Source organism: Meles meles, chromosome 9 (genome assembly GCF_922984935.1).
Source record: "Meles meles chromosome 9, mMelMel3.1 paternal haplotype, whole genome shotgun sequence".
Taxonomy (NCBI): domain Eukaryota; kingdom Metazoa; phylum Chordata; class Mammalia; order Carnivora; family Mustelidae; genus Meles; species Meles meles.
The window spans coordinates 72044251-72054243 of record NC_060074.1 but is presented as its reverse complement, the minus strand read 5'-3'; the positions used below and the strand labels follow the sequence as shown (position 1 = coordinate 72054243).

General features: G+C 40.5%; 1 pseudogene; it reads right to left on the bottom strand.

The window, feature by feature from the left end:
* Nucleotides 1-323: 323 nt before the first annotated feature.
* On the bottom strand, nucleotides 324-643 carry LOC123951125 (annotated as a pseudogene).
* Between the last annotated feature and the right edge of the window lie 9350 nt (nucleotides 644-9993).

Genomic DNA, 9993 nt, shown 5'->3' with positions numbered 1-9993 from the left:
AGTATCTCTAAAGTTTTCAATGTACATACCTGCTTTGGAGGAATCTATGATACAAAAGTGAAAGCATCAGTATATAAGGATATATTCACAAATGTGTTTATTTCAGTATTGTTTGTAGTGGGGTCAAAGCCCTTGAACGTCTATTAGTAGAGAAATAGTTGAATAAATTCTGGCACATTCTTCCTGTTAACTGTGATGTGTATGCTTAAAAGAATGATTTAGATCTGTGTGTATTAACCTGGAAAGATGTCCATGTATATTGTTTTGACTTTGAACATAACCCCAAGATTTTATTGTCTTCATTATATAACAAAATATGAAGCTTAGAACTGGATCACTTGGCCCTTTCTCTTCTTATTTCTTCCCAGTTCAGTCTCCTTACATCTCTTAAGAGCAGCGTTCCCTTGGATCTGCAGTTGGACTCAACACATTCAGGCCTCAACATAATCTTTTTTGTGGTTTCAGCCTTTTTCCATAAAATCAGCTCAGTCTGCCCACCATGGCCAGTCTTCTTCCGTTCATAATACCGCTTTCCCTGGGCATATAGAGAATCTTTGCCTTTCTTGGGCTATGTTCCTTTGTGGGGTTGGTGCTGGCCACACTTCTTCTTGAAAGTCCAGTGGGTCTGAGGAACGTTCACCATGTTTACAAGAGCACCGTGGACATGGAAAGAAAGCACTAGACTCTTTTTTTTTAAATTTTATTTATTTATTTATTTATTTATTTATTTTTAAAATTTTATTTATTTGACAGAGAGAGAGATCCAAAGTAGATAGAGAGGCAGGCAGAGAGAGAGAGAGAGAGAGGGAAGCAGGCTCCCTGCTGAGCAGAGACCCCGATGCGGGACTCGATCCCAGGACCCCGAGATCATGACCTGAGCTGAAGGCAGCGGCTTAATGAAAGCACTAGACTCTTATCTTAGGAAAGCCATTCCCAAAAGAGTGTAAGAGTACAAACCCATCTTCATACAAACACCGATGTGTTGTATGTTTATATTTCCTGGGTGAGTACTAAAACATATCTGAAAGAATATAAGCCAAATTGTCACTTTTGCTAGGGGTTAGGGTTTTGAGACTGTTTAACATGTGAGAACAAGCATATATTAGTTTTGTAATTAAGACACAGTACAGAGAGGAAAACTTCAGAAATTTGGTGAGAACTTAACACAATAATATTTGTAAAATGCTCAGTATAAACCCTGGTACCTCGTAAGCCTTCAAGAAATGCTGGATGTAACTGATTTTTTCCCTCTCTGGGTTTGAAAGGGCAAACAGCAGCCAGGCTCTTAGCATTGTTCATGCTATCATTTATCCATCTGTGTTCCAGACGGCTTGTGGTGAGTCCACCATGCACTCTCTCTGTCGCCCTCCAGCCTTTGCAAGTCCAATTCCCTGAGAACTTCAAATTCCCACTCCTTCACCTGGTTAGCTGCTTTGCATCTTTCAGGTCTCAGTTTAAGTGCCCTTGTGACCCACAAGTGAAGGCAAGAGACCTGTCCTTCCTGGGCTCTCTGTCCCAGGCTGTCATCCTTGCCACCCTCATTGGAATAGTTTGTTAGTGGGGCTGTGTCCGGCCATCTTTGCATTCTCAGGACCATGAAATGTGTCCTCAGTAAACACAGACAGAGCAGCTGAGTAGAGACAACTAACTGGTGGGATGACCGAACCAGAGGAGAGAGAGGCAGACGAGGTTTCTCAGGACAGGCCTGGGAAGCGGGACAGGTACCGTGTCGCTGTGTTTCTGTTCTAGATTCCTGCTTGCATTACCTAAATGTGGTGTTTTCATTACTCAGGTTTTTGCAAACTGGAAAAGGACGAAGGTGCTGTTTCCTTTTAAATGATTAATTTGTTCAGATTATCATATAATGTCCCTCCAATTTAGAAGTTATTAACTTGCCAGAGCAGTTAATAACCACTCTTTATTAACTCTCCACATCTGTACAAACCCCCCCGATTAACCAGTGTCAGATAAAAGCAGTGGGGAAAGTACACGGCAGACTAGAAATTCTGAGAAGGTCTCTGCAGACGTTGGTTGTAGCTACAGCATAAACAGCTTGTGCGGCCCTTACTTGCAGAGGAATCATTGCTTGGCCCTGTTTAAAATCAGTTCTCAAAAAAGGTTACATTAGGACTCTCCCACAGTTATACAATAAATACATTTTCAAGATTTTCCTCATGAATCAAGGAGCAAGCATGGGTGTTGTGACCGATTTAGAAGAGAATCCAGGGAAGAGTTACTTTAGGAAGGATCCACATGAAAATGAATAAGAAAGTGGGAGCTGGAATGAAACCGTAGTTATGGCAATAAATATTGACCGAGCTGTAGAGTGGCTGGATCAGAACAGGCATGTCTGGTGTGATGGCCAGCTTGAGCAAGAGGGCCTCTCAAGGTGAGATTATCCGTGAATGTCCTGGAAGTTCTTTGGAAGACTGAGTTGACCCCCTGGGTGGTGTTATAAAGCTGGGTGGCATCACAAGGGCCCATATACCTACTGGAAAGACCTTATTTCCTCATAAAACAATAGATAAAATAGTGTGGAAGGGCTTTCCCTATTTGACCGTAGAAAATGCAAACATGCGAGACATGGAGGAAGATTCGATGGTGAGAGATTCCAAATGGCAGCAACAGCAAATTAAGTGCCCTGTGGGGCTGGGCAGCTGTAGATGAGAGTCATTCAGTAGCAAGCCCCACGTGGGGCAGTAGAACAGATGACATTAAACTGGTTGGTGAGCAGAGTGATGATGGAGGAACGATCAATCAGCAGATGGAAGGCAGAGCACAGACAAGTTACAGAAATTATAGGAAATGATCTCCATGTTGGGAAAAATTTGTGTTCTTACCCTTTCAGGGGTAGGTAAGTTATCCATCTAGTGCATTGAGAGATGAGTTGTTATAATGTCACTCAAACAAATGTAGGGTTGCCAGATCTGGAGAGGGGGAAAAGGCAAAAAGGATAAACAGGATTATTAGTTAAATTCTATGTTCAGATAAACAACATTGCTTTTAGTACAAGTATGTCCCATGCAACGTTTGGGACCTACTTATACTAAAATTTATTTTTGCTGTCTCGTGGAAATTTACATTCAACTGTACATTTACATTCAAATACATTCTGTATTTTGTCTGACAATCCTAAACTGGTAGGGGATAGGACGTTTCTGGATAATAGCTGTACAAATTGTTATGTTTTTCATCAAGCCTACTCCCTGATCTATAAGCCACATGCAGCATTTGGCATCCTGATAGGGTTATCCCATCCACCCTTGTCCAAGGTCATGCTCTTTCTCTGTATAGCCAACGCATTAGCAAGGACTGTGGACTGGCCTGTGCAGTATTCTCAAATGTGTGCCATTGTCTTCTGCACTGCTGCCTAAGCTTCGGGTCAGACTCTCACCCTCTGAAACCTAGAGATTTGCAAATTTCCTCAGTTACTCTTCCAGTTTGCATTCTTCTCCCATCCCTCCTACATAATGTCAACAAGTTGTATTTCTGGATTAAAATTTCCCCTGCTTACTTCCGGTAGGAGATGACTCAAACTCGCCAGCAGGACCCTTCCCAATCAGATCTTGTTCTGTCTCCCTGGCCATAATTGCCATCACCCTCACAGCCCTACTCTCCTTTTGCTCTAGACACAATAATTTTCACAACCCTGAGTCTTCATTCATGATCTCTGCTGTGCCTGCAATGTCTTCTTCTTTTCACACCTCCAGCTCCCACTTCAAAAGCCTGCTCAAATATTATCTTCTCTCTAAAGCCTCTCTATGATCCAGGCTTTCCTCCCCTCATCCATTCAACCTTCTTCTCCTTGTGCTTCCATTATACCATGATGCTATTAAAGCACTTGTCAAGTTTTATTGTCAGTAATCATATGTATCTGTCTTGCTCACTAGACTGTGAGCTTCTCAAGGACAGGGGTTATATCTTACTCATTGTGTTAAATATATAGAACCTAGCACAGGCCATAAAACAGAGTATGTATACCTTATCAAGAAAAGAAGTAGGCATCTATAAGTCTTAGATCTCCATCAGTGAAGGAAATCGTCATGGAGTGCTTGAAGACCAGGTTGCAGCAACTAGAGGTACTAGGAAGCTAACTGGTTAAAGATGGAATACATACAGATGCCCATTTTTCTGGTTCATTGGATTGCACACAAATGATCATCCTCACACATATTTTAGCATGAGTGTATGCATGTTTATTGAGCAGTAAACATATAGGTACAGACGTCTAGCACAGAATGAAGACAGTGGGGAATAAGTGCTTCTGAACTGGAATTACTAGATGGGCCTTCATCACAGGCTTGAGGACTCTTCAAGTCTAGGAAGTTGGGAGTTAGGGGAAGAGCCCGACTTGCTGTCCTTTACACCCCTTCCAAGTGTGTAAGGCACAGATGAAACTTATCATTGTAACAAGATATATCTGATCACCTTCAACATTGCGTACTTTTCAACTCTTCCAGAATACTTCTGAATGCATCCAACTTTTATACTTGTGAACCACGTTTCCCCTGTAGAGTTCATCATCTGGCCATGTCCTATGCATGAACCCTTAGCTAAGCTCCCAACAGTATCTGAGAAGTCAAGAAAAGAGAAACTCCTCGCAAGCATTATAGTATTAAGGGCTTTTGCTTATTTTATTTCTTCCCTCGGGATGGAAACTCATGAATTTCTCATAGTGGAATTTAAAATTGTGTATTTGGGGTTGTAGGCGAAAGAAAGGGACATAATGTAGTTTTTAAAAGGTCATCCCAGGATCACCTGCACCAGAACCCTTTGGTATGCTTGTTTAAAAAGCAGATTCCTGAGCCCAATCTTCATTTACCAAATCAGAATTTGTGGGAGAGGGGTCCAGAAAACTGCATTTTAAATAAACTGTGTACCATTTTATATACTATATAGATGGAGAGCTGGTAGGACAGACACATGCAACAGAGCAGCCCCCCACTCACAGGCAGTGGAGATGCCCCATTACACCGTGACATGGGTGACAAAAGCTCACTTGCCAAAGGCCAAGCTCTTGAGATCATCACTATGGCCATATTCTGGCTAATTGCTGTCGTGGCTTTGCAACTGTCCCAACTATCACCTGGTGGTCAACGAGGTTCAAAGCTGCTGCTTACTGGCTGCTGTGTGAATTGTTTGAGTTGGCAAGAGAAGCCAGGTGACTCTACGCTGAGTTAAGGATATTTCCAAGACAATAAGACTCTATCTAGGACAATATCTACGATATCAGTTAATGAAGCAAAGTGTGTATTTCTGAATAGGGGGTAAAGTGCACTGTGATATTCCTGGAGGCTTTTAGACCCTCTGCTGGAAACCAAATAAAGCTCAAGTTTTTATACTTGAATCGAGTAGGACCCTTACTCGTGGTTTTGCTTTCCAGGATTTCGGTTACTCATAGCCAACAGTGGTCTGGAAGCAGATGATCTCCACATGAGGTATCGTCAGAATGTCAGCAGTAGCCTAACAACACATTACGATGCCTGTGTCATTCACCTCACTTCATCCTATCGTGTAAGCATTTTATCATCTCACATCAGCACAAGATGGGTGAGTACAATAAATTGTTTTGAGGGAGGAGAGAGACCACATTATGTGATATTTTATTATAGTATTTTTAAATAATTCTTCTATTTTGTTATTAGTTGCTGTTGTTAATTTCTCACTCTGCCTAATTTGCAAATTAAATTTTATCATACTTATGTATGTATTAGAAAAGGAGTCTATAAAGTGTTTGATACTATCCATGGTTTCAGGCATCCATTAGGGGTCTTGGAACAGATGGGGGGTCACTACATTGAGTTTTTAAATTTTATTACTATGGTATAAATAATTAATTAAACATGTATCACCCACCCTTGTATTTCCAATGTAGAAATAGTGGCATTTGATACATGATGTAAAGAAATGTCACATGTGACACAAAATTGGTGCCTTCTCCTTGGGCTTCAGGCTACAGCCTGAATCTATAGCTTTTGTCATTGTTTATATGAATCCAAAATAGAAAAGATGATTACAAGATCATGCTTCTTCAACCTCTTCCTGCTCGCCTAAACCTCCGTGCCTCTCTTTCCCAGCTGGCCCCAGCTGCCTCCGTGAGTGCAGAACTCACTGGGAGCCCCTAGTCCCTTTCCTCTTCTGTGAACTGTTCTCTTACTTCTCACTTCCTCTCTGATGGAAAACTTTAATTCACCCTAAAATATTTCTCAGCCACAACCCTGGAGCTCTCAGCATTTTGTGTCCTTCCTGTCTTAAGAGGCTAAAACTTTCCCTTTCCTTGGTGAGTAAACAGATAGCTGAAGCACTTAAAATGGGGAAGTACCCCAAGCCTAGGGGAAACTTAGCTAGCTTATGACTTTGGTCGGGCTGCATAATTACAGCTGGGACTCCTGTGACTTCGACACTATTGCTTTTAATACTTTATCATGGATGTTATTACCATTTTGCCAATACATTCAGGCTTAGAAAGGCAAACTGACTCACCTGGGGCACATAGCTAGAGAATGATGAACTTGGGATTTGATTTCCAGGTCTGCATGGATCCAGCTCCCAAGTTCTCTACGTCAGCTAGGACATTTGGTGGGAATGACTGGCAAAGAGTGTCTACAAATTTGCAAATAGTCAGTTTGTCACAGCTAATTCTCTTTTGCCCTTTAGTGGCCTGGGTACAGCTGAATTAGGACAGAGCTTGTAGCTATTTCAGGTTTAGTTTTAGTGTGTATGAAAGAAATAGAAGCATCCAGGGTGCTAGCAAGGGGAGCAGTGAGGAATCCAGGGCGACGTCTAAGACAAAGGCAGTAGCAGAGGAACTAGCAGGAAGTGCTCTATATGAGCAGAATCAAAGATTTATGCTGCGATCATGCACAATTCCAGCTGATTTAATACGAAACTACCTTACAGTCATTGGCTAATATCTGTGAAAACTAAAAAACTGAATTTCTTGTATTGATTTTCAATTTTACCTACACAAGGGACCAAATGATATAATCAGTGGTTTACAAACAACAAGAAAATCAGTAGAATTTTTGTCTTGATGCAAACTCTGGCAAGCCTGATGGCCTTGGGAAAGTCTATACATCAGCCCCTTACTCTGCCAGATGGTGTAGATGATGATGACGACATGGGGTCTTCCAACCTCATAGGACCGTTAAGATCTAGGAAACCAGTCCTGTGTAAATATCTAGTGGTGTTATTTTGCAGTAATTCATAGTAATACTCTCAATCTTTGAATATTTTATTTCTTTTGGAAAAGTTTATGTCTCATAAGTGCTTTTTGATACTCAAGAATTCTGTACCCTGTGCCCAGCTTTCCTAGTGGGTTAGGATTTTCCCATTTCTCTTATTTTTCTGTTAGCCATTTTGACTTCAAATCCTATTTGGTAAGAGGGTAGGGGGACCCCAAGACCCCCTTTAGGTCTGGTAACTCACTAGGAGTACTCAAACACACAGGAGTCAACACATGATTATAGTAAAAAGGGACAAAGCAAAATCAGCACAGGGCAAAGGTGCATAGGGCAAAGCCTAGAGGAAACCAGGCACAAGCTTCCAAAGATCCTTTCCCTATGGGGTCACACAGGCTATGTGTACTTCCTCCAAAATCAAATGGTAACACCATGTGTGAAATGTTATCTCTCAGGGAAGCTTCATAGAGACTCATTGCCCCAGGTTCTTACCGGGGCTGGCCACATAGGCTCCCTCTGCCTAGTAGGTATCAAGAGTCCAAGGCTACTATGTTAATTCTTTCCTGCTCAGTAAGCTTCAATCTTTTTTTCTCTAGTCCCCTGTTTAAACAATGTACATATAAAAAATACCTTGGGAAAATTTGGTAATGCTATTTTCACATTGATGCCAGCATTTCTGAGATGAATGTTCTCATTCAGACTCTCTGAACTCATCATTTACTCCACTTCTCTAAAAGCTCACCATTGCGTGATGAAGTGAAAGGAAAATAACAAAAATGAAAAAAGACCTAAAAGGAAGCGTCTAACATTTAGAGATATTATAGCAAAACATTATGTTTTTTGTACAGAGTTTCATTAAAATATTTAAATCTAAGTCTATCCCTAAAGCCCAACATTTTTGGGTACAGTAAGATCATGAAAATAACTCTGAAGGCTCCTGTATTAATTAGATAAAATGTTAAGCGGCGCTAACAAGGGGCACAATAAACGAGATAGCTTGCAAAACAAAGATGTTTATTGTCTCACACGTAGCAGTTCCAAGGTGATCAGGTTGATGAGGCTGCTCTGTCAACGCCATCATCATTGTGTCAAGTGGTTCTCCATACAGTTTTCCAAGTTCTGGCCATGAGGGGCTGAAGGAAGAGTTTATGAGTGGAAGTCCAGAGCCCGAAATTTCCTCCTAAGCAATGCAAATTGCTCCCATAAGTTCTGCTGATAGTGTATTGGTGAGATTGGTCACATGACAATATCTAGCTGCAAAGGAAGCTGAGAAATGTAATTGAGCTACAAGCCTAGGAGGAAGGGAAGAACAACTTTTGGTGTACTGCTAGCCATCTCCCTGGGGCTATAGGAGTTTTCCATTATAGGTGTAAACCAGGATATTGAGCACTCGAATTAGTGACTCGTAAACTTTCCAAGTAATTGCAGAGCCAATCAAGACATTTTCTAGAATGATATTCAAGCTATCACTTTAAAGAGCACTATAATAGTGGGGCCTGGTTGGCTCAGTCTACAAAGCAGGCAACTTTCGATCTCAGGGTTGTGAGTTTAAGACCCGCCTTGGGTGTAGAGCTTACTTTAAAAAAAAAAAAAAAGTGCTATCATAATCTGCAGCATGAAAAATTCCAAGATGGAAAACTCATGCTGACAACTCACCTAAATGACTTCATTGTATTTTTATTATTCTTGATAGTTTTACCCCAACTCCAGTTGATACATTATTTCTGTTAAGTTTGTTCTTTCGTGCAATATGTAATATTTCCTGACCAAAACTGTTCCTTCACAAAGGGCTTTAGTTCTGTTGAATACCTTTTAACCACTATATTATAATTATGATTTCAAGGTTTAATTGTACTTCCTTAATGTAAATCTGGGGAAATTGAAAAATAACCCACCTCATTTCCAGTTTCTACATTCATACCACATCTGTTATCTTACTTATGGATATAATGTAATAGCCAACTCCTTGAGGGTATTACATTTCTAATTGACTTGCTTGTATTTTCATTCTTGACACTCAAACAGTAGAATTTGATTTGTAAGGTTTAAAATTGCCTTATAAAGCTGTTCACAAGACTCTTCTGTTGTTTTATTGTATAATCTCCCATGATTTCTGTGGCTTCATTTTAAAGTCAGTGTGTGCAAAAAGGGGTAGATGCTAGATACTGATGACCAGTAATAAGGCTTCATATGCGTCGTTGATTGGGAATACTTAAAAACTGAGCCATTGACTTGGCCATTTATTTTTTTTTTCAGTTCCACATTTTGAGATTTTTGTGTCACACCCACACACATAACACTATATTGCACCAATGTCTACATATGTGTGTATGTATATATTTTCCATTTTAGCTGTCTTTGGTCTAAATGTAAAACAAATTCCCCACTTGCAGAAAAGTATCCCATTGCTAAAATTGTGGTCCCTTATGTACTGAGATGATATCACTGAGCACCGTGATAAGAAATTTCATTTTCAGTTGTCTCTTGGTGGTGGAGGCAGCTTTGGATGGAGTTTTTCTCACTATCTCCCACAGTTCCTGGTACAATCAAGAGGAACAATTCACCAGATGCCAGATTTGACTTAGGCACAGATCATGTGGTCAGAGGACAAAATGTAAAAAAAAAAACCAAAAAACAAAAAACAGTTCATATGGATCAAATCTATGCCGTAGTATTTACACAGGACACTGAGCTGAACTGTGGCAGATAAGTAAACCTTCAGTGCTTTGAATTTACAGAGTGTTTTAAATATATATAGTTCTTTCCCCCAAAACTATTGTTAATCTACTATCTCCTGATGGTTTCACAGAAG